The following is a 12,544-nucleotide window of genomic DNA, read 5'->3' on the forward strand; positions in this document are numbered from 1 at the left end:
CCAAAAAGAGGTAGTGGCAACTATGAAAGTTGCTACTCCGATTATGCAGCAAAGCTACCAGGACCTCACAGAGGTATTCGATGAAAAAAGGCCATAGGTCCTACCTGCACTAATACACCCCAACCAATCGGATTTTTCAAGGGACGACAGACCCATCATAATCTACGCAGGATAATACACCTAATTGATAAAGTTCAGAAGAAATATTTTCCGGCAGCCCTCTTATCGTTAGATGCAGAGAAGTCCTTCGGCTAGGTTGATTGGCCCTTCTTAAAATGCACCCTACACAACTTCTGGTTTAGTGAGACTTTCCTAGGTATGGTGCAGGCTAACTATCACTCCCCCAAATCCCGAGTTCTGGTATACAGAGTGACCTTGCACTCTTTCCAGCTCACACTAGGCACAAGACAGGGCTGCCCCCTTTCTCCCATGCCCTTCGCCCTCTGCATCAAACCACTTGCAGCATGGATAAGAGCTAACCCAGAAATGCAAGGAGTCAGGTTCCGTCCAGATGAGCACAAAATTTCGCTCTTCGGGGACGATGTTCTGCTACCCATCACGGATCCTACTGCTTCGCTGCCGGCCATACAGGCCTAACTTAATCATTTTGAAAAGGTAGCGGGATTTAACGTTAATCTTTCTAAATCTTTTCTACTTAACTTGACAATGTCCCAAGAAATGATGGCAGCAATTGATGAGACATCTCCTCTCTGATGTGTACTCAAAAAAATTACTTACCTTAGCAGTAAAATGACCCCCAAATTAACAGATCTTTATAAAAGCTTACTTCCTCACCAGCTGCGACAGCTCAAATCTGAATTAAAAAAAAATTGATCTCTGCATTTATAACTTGGATAGGCAGAATAAATGTGATAAAGATGAAAACCATTCTCCTCCTCTTTCTCTCTTTCATGGTCTCCTGATCACGGTGGACAAAGATCTGTTCACTGACCTGAAAAAGATGACAACAAAATGTATCTGGCAGGGGCAAAGAGCTAGCTTATTCCAGCGACTATTGACTAGACCATGCCTGAAGGAGGGGTTCGTCCCTCCCTGATTTTCTCCTGTACTATAGAGCCGCTCAACTCTGGGTCCTGACCAAGTGGCGCCTTAAAGCCTCAGATAAACACTAGCTCCAGATGGACAGTGGGATAGCTGGTAGAACCATATGGGACCTGCCGTGGAAGCAGAAACAAGACTGATGGACCATTGTCTACCGCAGCACCCCCACAGCCACCACCCTCACAGTATTGTATAATGTAACCAAGGCATTGCCCCTAAACCTTCCCATCCCATACACCCCCATTCCTTTCAATCCGGTCTTCCCCCCAGTGCTACTAGAGGGTCCATTTGATAAATGGAGGGAGGGTTGTTGCCTCATACTATCTAATCTCTTCAAGGTGGAAGAATTGCACTCCTTTGCTGATTGTGCTGCCCCTTTTAAGATGATACCCACAGAAGAATATCCCTATTTCCAGAAAAAACACTGGGTGCAACAACCCCAGGAGTGACTAGCCATGACCAGTAGAGAGATTCGTACAATCCAGCACTATGACTAAGGGCTGCATATCATTTTTGTATTCTCTCCTTCTAACTGTGGGTCCTCATTCAGCTCCGAGACACAGAGCATTCTGAGATGCTTTGCTGCCTACCCTCATAGGTGAGAAAGAGTGGAGTTCCCTATACAAAGACATTGCTAAATATAACATGTTTCTGAAAGAAGCCCATTACAAAATCATGAACAAATGGTATTTACATCCTCAGAAATTACATACTATATTCCCAAACACGTCAAACAGATGTTGGCGGGGCTGTGGGTTTTTAGAAGACTTCCGTCATATATTGTGGGACTGCCCTTCCATCCAAACATTCTGGAAACAAATCCTATCCCAAATCAAACAGATTCTGGGATATCCAATCACACACACTGTTCTGGGGGTGTGGGACTCTAGTTTGAAGCACCAAACATAGGGGGACTGCTCCATTATGTGGCTATGTCTAGGGGTGGCCAAAATGGCAATAGCCACAGCATGGAAGAAACCGGAGGCCCCTCCCTTACCCAATAGAATGCCCGTCTGTGGCAAGCCCTGGCCCTTGAAGAGATGACGGATATAGTTGAGAAACCTCACAAGAGCTTGGATTAAATCTGGAGTCCCTTGGTGGGTTGTTTGTGTTAGGGTGTGTCCTTTGCAAACAGCCTGTCCTTTAACAATTCATTAAAGTCAGCATTAATGAATAATGTATCTTATTTTATTTTGATAAATCACATCTGTATAATGCTTAGGAAATGATTATGTATCTATGTTTCTATTGTATACTTAGACACACATTTGGTTTTAGCAATGCTTCTTGGTTGACATTTAGTCTCTGGTTTGTTAAATACAAAGTGCCTGCCCTTGAAGCCTTCCCTCACGTGTCAACAGACAATTCCTTTTAGACGTTCCCATGTGCAGCAAGCAGCCCCTCCCATGAGCGTCTATAAAGCGCAGCGCATCCCTTTAAGCAGCCCTTGTGTTCGTCAGCTTTCGTCCAGCTCACCTGCGCTCCAGAGTAGCTCTTGATTCTCTTACCTGATTCCGAAGTCTGTCTGCAAAGTCCCTCGGCTGAGGCGGCTTCATTTCCTGACATCATCGGTTATCTCCGCATCCTTCAGCAGTCCTTCCTTCCGTCTTTTGGACATCGCTTCCCGTTTCCCTTCAACTCCTGAAATCCTTCGTGAAACCTGCAATAGAGCAAAAGAAATAAACGATAATTAAACGCTGGAAATCAAAAGGTACGTACCTAGAAAATAAGTAAAAGAACTTATTGACATGAAAAGACTTCTTAAATCAAAAGCAAGACATCTTGAGAGTTTAAGTTAACCACGGAACACTTTATTCCTGAACTTTACAAACTTGCCAAGACTTTGGAACAGATAGAGAAAATGTTCATTTGTGTAAAGAATTACGAGCGCTTAATCCATGGAACAAAAACTATTTGAACTATTTCTGGTTATTGTATTGATAAGGACCTTGTTAAATAACGACGAAGAAACGTTTGTTTAGAAACAAGAGTGCAGAATAGAACACCTATTAAAGGAGACATTGGAAAGTAAGCACATAGTTCCAAAAAGGTTTCAAATCAAACTATGTAAATGTTTAGCATGTTTTAATTGATGTGTTGGCTTTTCTTAATCCCTCTCTCCGCAGTTCTTTAGGAAAGTGAGAATTGAACCTTTCAAAGAGCGCCACCATCTGGTGAACCTGAGAACCAGATTAGAGAGGTACATTTTAGTTAAATAGTCATTTTAAGTCATACGAATATTACAGTATGTTGGTGTAAGATTAGTGATATTTAATGCTGTACTAAATATAAACATATATGTTTATTCCTCTCTCTCATTTAAGATAAAGCTCCTCAGACAAGATACTCCTAGAACGTCTACTGGAGAAAAGTGGGTTAGGAGAACAGTACGAGAGTCAAAGGAGAGCTGATATCTCTTTTTTTTATTTTATCCACTTCCCCCTTCCCTTGGGCTTTTGTCTCTACCACATATTGCTAACGCTGTGTGGCGGTGGCAGAGGTTTGAGAGAGGGTGCGAACTTTCGTCTCATCCTTCGAGCAGAACTAAACTGGGAGCACAGGAGAGTGAGACTTGACAGTTTGTCAGAGGGGTTGCCCTTGTTTGCATGCAGGTCCTGATTGCGAGCCCTCCACCTCTTTCAGATAGAACAGATACAGAACCAGTCTTGCGTGCCCTGGAAGCCGAGCTCCTCGGTCCTACTCTGCCTCCTCCAGGGTTGATCCTGCTCCCCCTCCTGGGTTTGGTGCGGTGACACCTTGGGTCCTCCGGGCCCCGGTTGTACCCGCCCTAGTCCCCTCTCGGACATGTTGAGGTCTTTGACACGGGATACCACAGAAATGTTTAATTTCTTTTTTTTTAAGTTATGTTCAATTTGTTAGCTCTCAATTATAGACCTCAGACGCATTCTGGGACATGTACGCTCTGCATCTGACGTGCTATAATGATGAGTCTACTTCGCCTGGAAAATGCTAAAAGTCACCCTGAGAACTCGTGAAAAAGCTGTGTTTTACTTTTAGATATCTGATACGATTCTGCATACGAACTGTGCTCGGTTGAGCTGTAAATGTGTATCTTTGTAAAACCCCCGAAAAAAGATTTTGACAAAAAAAGGCCAAAGTTCTAGACCCTCATCCACCCTACAATTGCTAAATAGACCTCCAACCTGGGACTCAGATGTCTTGCAGTAGAATATGCGCCTTGACAGAGAAAGAGAGACTCTCCATTTCAGTAAATACATAGATGAAATGCTTTAGGTAGGCTTTATCACACCTTTACGCTCTCATGGCTCTTCATCTTTATTTTTTGTGCCAAAGAAGGTTGGAGAGTTTCAAACATGCACTGACTATCGAGCCCTCAACAACGTGACCATCAAAAAACACTGCCCTCTGCTACTAATACAGTCATTACTAGATCAAGTCAAGAATGCACAAATCTTCATTAAATTGCACTTAATTAGATAGGCCATTTGGTATGTGTCAGAGAAGGAGATGAATGTAAAACAGCCTTTCATACTAAATTTGTTTTTTACAAATACCTGGTCATGTCCCATCGGTGTTCCAATTCTTCATTAATGAAGCCTTGAGGGAATATCTGGTTCTTTGCTCTGTTGCATATATAGATGACATTTTGATATATTCCTCCTCTGTACAGGAACATGAAAAGCATGTCAGAGCCATATCACAAAGGTTGAGGGTAGCACAGCTTTTTTGTCAAACTGGAGAATGGCAATCCCATGTGACCACAGTCTCATTTTTGGGCTATGTTTTGTCAACACAGGGGATTATCATGGATCCACAGAAGGTATTGGGTATTATGCACTATAAATCACCCTAGCCAGTAAAGGAAGTGCAGAACTTTCTGAGGTTCGCTACTTTTACAGCAGAATTATTGATACATTTTCCACCTTAAACTTCCCCCATTGACAGGCTACTATGCAAGGGTATGACGTTTCGGTGGACTGAGGAAGCAGAGAAGGCATTCCAACCACTAAAGAAAGCCTTTATTAGCGCCCCCATTCTACAATACCTAGGTCCCCCTTAACCATTCATTGTTGAAGCAGATTCCTCTCAGGAGCTATGCCTTGGGTTTTGTCCCAGAGAGATAAGGGAAATGCATCATGTTGCATTCTTCTCCCATAAATTGAGTACGACTGAAACCAACTACTCAGTGGGTGATAAAGAATTGTTGCCCATTAGGAGGGCTTTTGATGAGTGGTGTCATTACCTGTTGGGGTCCTTACAAACTGTCATAGTCCTGGTGGATCACCGAAATCTGGAGATTCTGAAATCGGCCCAAACTCTGTCTATGTGGCAATTGCGATAGACTCCAATTCTTTTAATAATTTGACTTCATTATCCTGTTTTAGGCCGGCAACATGGTATGGTTGATGCCCTTTTTTGTTTGGAGTACGAAGTACACAAACCCTCGACAGAACATCCACACCTTATATGGGTTGAACAACTCCTAGGGGCCTTGTACTGAAAAAAACAATTGACTTAGGCACAAAAAAACAAAGAAGCATAGATACTTGATCATAGACATAATGGTCAGAGTATTCATGATCTGGTGTATGTTCAGAAGGGTCTGTATGTTCCCACTGTCCCGCTTGAACAACATGCGTTAGATGGTGCATTACACAAATACTAACTGGGCATCCAGGTGAAAAAAAACTTGGAACTCCTTAAGAGATGATTTTGGTGGCATACTCTCACCGCTGACACTAAGCAATACACAGAAAGATGCAGTACTTGTAAACAAAGTAAAACCTCTCTCCAAGCACCCATAGGTCTTTTGACCCCATTGCCCATCCCTACCACTCCTCGACACACCATTTCTATGCATTTTATTGTTGAATTGACGAAGATTTAACAGGGTATTACCCTGATTCTGGTAACCAAGATGTCCCATTTCCTCCCTATGAAGGTCTTGCCACGTCAAAAGAGTTGTCTGAGGTATTCCTGCAAAACATAGTAAGCCTTTATGGTCTTCCATTCGTTTTCAGTTCAGAGTCCCAAGTCTGTTTCCAAATTCTGAAAGGGGTTGGGTGACATTACAGATAGACATACATTTATATATACATGTATATATATATTCACTGAAAAAACCATAGGTTTGACACCAGTTATAGTTAGCTGGAAATTTTACTGACATAAAACCATTGAAATTCCCACGTTATAGTTAGTTGGACTCACTATAACTCGCGCGCCCGCAATGCACTGCTGATGATGTCACATATTACATCATTCATGACATGGTTAGTGACATCACTGATGACATCTCAAATGACATCACTGATGACATCTCAAATGACATCACTGATGACATCACTGATGACATCTCAATTGACATCACTGGTGACATCACTGATGACATCATCCAGTGTCTGTGTGTTTCTGTAAAGTTAAAATATGTTTTACATATTAAAGAGTGAGTGTATGTATGAGTGTCTGGATGAAGGATTTAGTAGGTGCGTGACTGACTGTATGAGTGAGTGATTAAATGTGTCTTAGTGAATGCATGGGTTATTGACTAAACTGTCTGAATGTGTACATCATTATGTTTGTTGTTGTGTAAGCTGCTGCATGTGAGAGTTGTCATATATAAATGACTATATATAAAAGCCTGTGATTGCATAAGTGACTGTATCTATCAATATGTACTTGTATCAGTGATTGTAAAAGACAGTAAGTATGTGTTAGTCTATGTTTAAATAAGCAAGGTTTTGTGTGTATAACTGTATAGTTGTGGAAATGGGAGTGTGATTGATTCTTTACATGACTGACTAGGTGTATGAGTAACTCCATGGATGAGTGGCAGTGTGTGAGTCTCTGTATAGGTGTATGAGTGCATATATTGGTCTTGTATTGATGAGTGACTGTATGTATGAAAGATTGTATGGGTGAATGAGTGGATGTGTGTGTAGACCTTGAAATCAGTGAGTGCTTATGTGGTAAGTGGTTTTACTGTGTCAATGGTTTCAGGAATGGTAGTTTGTATTTAACACTAGGTGTATCATGTGTTAGATTAGAGTGTGAGGAGGTGTATTGTATTATCACATGGTGTAGTGTTTTATCTAGAAACCTGAATCGATATTCCTAATTTATGCCCTTGTCCGGTTATAATCAATAATATCCATACAACGGCATAATAATCATATCCATACCTCAGTTGTAGCACATGCTGTCACATTAAGCAAGGCTAATTCTCCAGCCCCCTAGTAAGCACACCGAGTTCTCTAAACAAAACCAAGCCTCCAGCAACCTGGGAAATCCCCCTTGCTTTTGTTTTGATTTCGTCCTAGAACTCCTGTAAAGCACTGTAAGAACGGCCAGTTCTTAGTGACATCTTTATTGACGTCTTATGTCCAACCTTACGTCAAACCCAGGCACCTTTCAGGTATAAATATACCAATGTTGCCTTAAGCAAGCACACGGTGGTGATTCTGGAGCAGAGCAGCTAGCTACTTGCCCGAGAGCCCAGCTGATGCAAGAGCCCACGGACGCTGACCCTCCTCCCTGACGCACTGAGAGAGACGCTGTCTTTTCTCCTGCCAAGAAATCCAGCTCCGGTGTTTCCAGATACCTTCGCGGGTTACTGGGATATCGAGTCCTGAGAAAGAGATACAAGACCTCCTGCTTTCTATTACCCAGGTACGGAACTGACTAAACCCTTACAGAGAATTCTTGAGTCAGATTCTTGGCAAAACAAACTTAACTTAAACTGCTACTTACTTACTCCTTCCCACGTATTAGGTTTAGGTCAGGTACACCGGGGTAGGCGTATTTAGAAGCACCAGTTGAGTACGATTAGTCAATGTATATATGTATGTATATATTTCATCTATTTTAAAGTATCATATGGCTAAGAAACCATATCAATGCTTTTACAGTATTATTTTATAATCCTCCTTTTACTGTACGCACTTTACTTTACCATGAGCATTACAATCGTGGCAATTCATTTCTCTTGTATGAGGAAGAAGACTGCTCAATAAATAACACCTTTTATTGAAAACGCCCGTCTCTCTTTTCTCTGCATTCTGGTGAAAATAAGTACGTACATTTGACTGAGTGAAATAGCTGTCTATTGTTTTCACACGACTCTAGAGATACACTCTTATTCAGGGAGAGCAAAGTTGTCATGTTTTATGGTTGTCAGAAGCTAATCCCTTCTTGTCTATCCAGGGAGGTTAAACTCCTCCTCGTTTATTCGAGAAAGTTCCTAGTGACCTCTGAGCTAGCTGGCAAACCTTAAGTCTAATATAGTCAGTAGAGACCTAGATAACCTCAGTCCTACGTCTACACTGCTGAATATATTATTCCAATGCGCAGAGCCTATTGGAAATATAGGAACTACACTACATGGCGCCCAACGTTTGGTAAGGCGATAAATCTAACGCAGGACGTTAGAGTAACTCAGTCGTGCTTTTTTACACAGACCCTTTTTCCTGTAAATACTCCAAAAGACGTCTGGAGTGGGTAAAAGGTTAAAATCCGCCGGAACTGGGGCGTGGCCAAGGCGGCGAGCATGGCGGACGCAGCTTAAACGAGCTCCGTCCCGCCGGCAAAATATCCTCTGCAATATCCTGCGTTGCCCCGACCCAGGGACACACAGGCTGAGTGGCTGCTCACGTACAGCGGGGGGGAAGCCCCAGCAGAGTGGGCTAAAGTACGGTGATGGATTAAACCCAGATCTTTTGACTGGGTGTGAGTGTTTGATTGATTCAGATGCTCCGTCCATCACCACCCCCTTTTGTACCGCTTTTGGCTGCCATAAGTGTGGCAGGGTATGCTCAGACGTGAGTCCCTTGCTCACTTTGCCACTGGATTCAAGCAAGCCGGGCTGAAGACGGCTGGAATGCCAGAAACCGGTCCTCGGAAGCTTGTTTCCGGTCCAGGGAAGACATGGCTTGGCAGTTCGGGCTGGACTGTTCCCATGAGGCACAGGGTCAGACTGATTTGCATATAGCCATGTCAGAACTGGGGTGGCAGAGTGGGCTAAAGAACGGTGATGGATTAAACCCAGATCTTTTGACTGGGTGTGAGTGTTTGATTGATTCAGATGCTCCGTCCATCACCACCCCCTTTTGTACCGCTTTTGGCCGCCATAAGTGTGGCAGAGTATGCTCAGACGTGAGTCCCTTGCTCACTTTGCCACTGGATTCAAGCAAGCCAGGCTGAAGACGGCTGGAATGCCAGAAACCGGTCCTCGGAAGCTTGTTTCCGGTCCAGGGAAGACATGGCTTGGCAGTTCGGGCTGGAATGTTCCCATGAGGCACAGGGTCAGACTGATTTGCATATAGCCATGTCAGAACTGGGGTGGCAGAGTGGGCTAAAGAATGGTGATGGATTAAACCCAGATCTTTCGACTGGGTTTGAGTGTTTGATTGATTCAGATGCTCCGTCCATCACCACCCCCTTTTGTACCGCTTTTGGCCGCCATAAGTGTGGCAGGGTATGCTCAGACGTGAGTCCCTTGCTCACTTTGCCACTGGATTCAAGCAAGCCGGGCTGAAGACGGCTGGAATACCAGAAACCGGTCCTCGGAAGCTTGTTTCCGGTCCAGGGAAGACATGGCTTGGCAGTTCGGGCTGGACTGTTCCCATGAGGCACAGGGTCAGACTGATTTGCATATAGCCATGTCAGAACTGGGGTGGCAGAGTGGGCAAAAGAACGGTGATGGATTAAACCCAGATCTTTCGACTGGGTGTGAGTGTTTGATTGATTCAGATGCTCCGTCCATCACCACCCCCTTTTGTACCGCTTTTGGCTGCCATAAGTGTGGCAGAGTATGCTCAGACGTGAGTCCCTTGCACACTTTGCCACTGGATTCAAGCAAGCCGGGCTGAAGACGGCTGGAATGCCAGAAACCGGCCTTCGGAAGCTTGTTTCCGGTCCAGGGAAGACATGGCTTGGCAGTTCGGGCTGGAATGTTCCCATGAGGCACAGGGTCAGACTGATTTGCATATAGCCATGTCAGAACTGGGGTGGCAGAGTGGGCTAAAGAACGGTGATGGATTAAACCCAGATCTTTTGACTGGGTGTGAGTGTTTGATTGATTCAGATGCTCCGTCCATCACCACCCCCTTTTGTACCGCTTTTGGCCGCCATAAGTGTGGCAGGGTATGCTCAGACGTGAGTCCCTTGCTCACTTTGCCACTGGATTCAAGCAAGCCGGGCTGAAGACGGCTGGAATGCCAGAAACCGGTCCTCGGAAGCTTGTTTCCGGTCCAGGGAAGACATGGCTTGGCAGTTCGGGCTGGACTGTTCCCATGAGGCACAGGGTCAGACTGATTTGCATATAGCCATGTCAGAACTGGGGTGGCAGAGTGGGCAAAAGAACGGTGATGGGTTAAACCCAGATCTTTCGACTGGGTGTGAGTGTTTGATTGATTCAGATGCTCCGTCCATCACCACCCCCTTTTGTACCGCTTTTGGCTGCCATAAGTGTGGCAGAGTATGCTCAGACGTGAGTCCCTTGCTCACTTTGCCACTGGATTCAAGCAAGCCGGGCTGAAGACGGCTGGAATGCCAGAAACCGGCCTTCGGAAGCTTGTTTCCGGTCCAGGGAAGACATGGCTTGGCAGTTCGGGCTGGAATGTTCCCATGAGGCACAGGGTCAGACTGATTTGCATATAGCCATGTCAGAACTGGGGTGGCAGAGTGGGCTAAAGAACGGTGATGGATTAAACCCAGATCTTTTGACTGGGTGTGAGTGTTTGATTGATTCAGATGCTCCGTCCATCACCACCCCCTTTTGTACCGCTTTTGGCCGCCATAAGTGTGGCAGGGTATGCTCAGACGTGAGTCCCTTGCTCACTTTGCCACTGGATTCAAGCAAGCCGGGCTGAAGACGGCTGGAATGCCAGAAATCGGTCCTCGGAAGCTTGTTTCCGGTCCAGGGAAGACATGGCTTGGCAGTTCGGGCTGGACTGTTTCCATGAGGCTCAGGGTCAGACTGATTTGCATATAGCCATGTCAGAACTGGGGTGGCAGAGTGGGCTAAAGAACAGTGATGGATTAAACCCAGATCTTTTGACTGGGTGTGAGTGTTTGATTGATTCAGATGCTCCGTCCATCACCACCCCCTTTTGTACTGCTTTTGGCCGCCATAAGTGTGGCAGGGTATGCTCAGACATGAGTCCCTTGCTCACTTTGCCACTGGATTCAAGCAAGCCGGGCTGAAGACGGCTGGAATACCAGAAACCGGTCCTCGGAAGCTTGTTTCCGGTCCAGGGAAGACATGGCTTGGCAGTTCTGGCTGGACTGTTCCCATGAGCCACAGGGTCAGACTGATTTGCATATAGCCATGTCAGAACTGGGGTGGCAGAGTGGGCTAAAGAACGGTGATGGATTAAACCCAGATCTTTTGACTGGGTGTGAGTGTTTGATTGATTCAGATGCTCCGTCTATCACCACCCCCTTTTGTACCGCTTTTGGCCGCCATAAGTGTGGCAGGGTATGCTCAGACGTGAGTCCCTTGCTCACTTTGCCACTGGATTCAAGCAAGCCGGGCTGAAGACGGCTGGAATGCCAGAAACCGGTCCTCGGAAGCTTGTTTCCGGTCCAGGGAAGACATGGCTTGGCAGTTCGGGCTGGACTGTTCCCATGAGGCACAGGGTCAGACTGATTTGCATATAGCCATGTCAGAACTGGGGTGGCAGAGTGGGCTAAAGAACGGTGATGGATTAAACCCAGATCTTTCGACTGGGTGTGAGTGTTTGATTGATTCAGATGCTCCGTCCATCACCACCCCCTTTTGTACCACTTTTGGCCGCCATAAGTGTGGCAGGGTATGCTCAGACGTGAGTCCCTTGCTCACTTTGCCACTGGATTCAAGCAAGCCGGGCTGAAGACGGCTGGAATGCCAGAAACCGGTCCTCGGAAGCTTTTTTCCGGTCCAGGGAAGACATGGCTTGGCAGTTCGGGCTGGACTGTTCCCATGAGGCACAGGGTCAGACTGATTTGCATATAGCCATGTCAGAACTGGGGTGGCAGAGTGGGCTAAAGAACGGTGATGGATTAAACCCAGATCTTTTGACTGGATATGAGTGTTTGATTGATTCAGATGCTCCGTCCATCACCACCCCCTTTTGTACCGCTTTTGGCCGCCATAAGTGTGGCAGGGTATGCTCAGACGTGAGTCCCTTGCTCACTTTGCCACTGGATTCAAGCAAGCCGGGCTGAAGACGGCTGGAATGCCAGAAACCGGTCCTCGGAAGCTTGTTTCCGGTCCAGGGAAGACATGGCTTGGCAGTTCGGGCTGGACTGTTCCCATGAGGCACAGGGTCAGACTGATTTGCATATAGCCATGTCAGAACTGGGGTGGCAATGTGGGCTAAAGAACGGTGATGGATTAAACCCAGATCTTTTGACTGGGTGTGAGTGTTTGATTGATTCAGATGCTCCGTCCATCACCACCCCCTTTTGTACCGCTTTTGGCCGCCATAAGTGTGGCAGGGTATGCTCAGACGTGAGTCCC

Source organism: Lissotriton helveticus, chromosome 2_2 (assembly GCF_964261635.1).
Source record: "Lissotriton helveticus chromosome 2_2, aLisHel1.1, whole genome shotgun sequence".
In the NCBI taxonomy this organism is placed as follows: domain Eukaryota; kingdom Metazoa; phylum Chordata; class Amphibia; order Caudata; family Salamandridae; genus Lissotriton; species Lissotriton helveticus.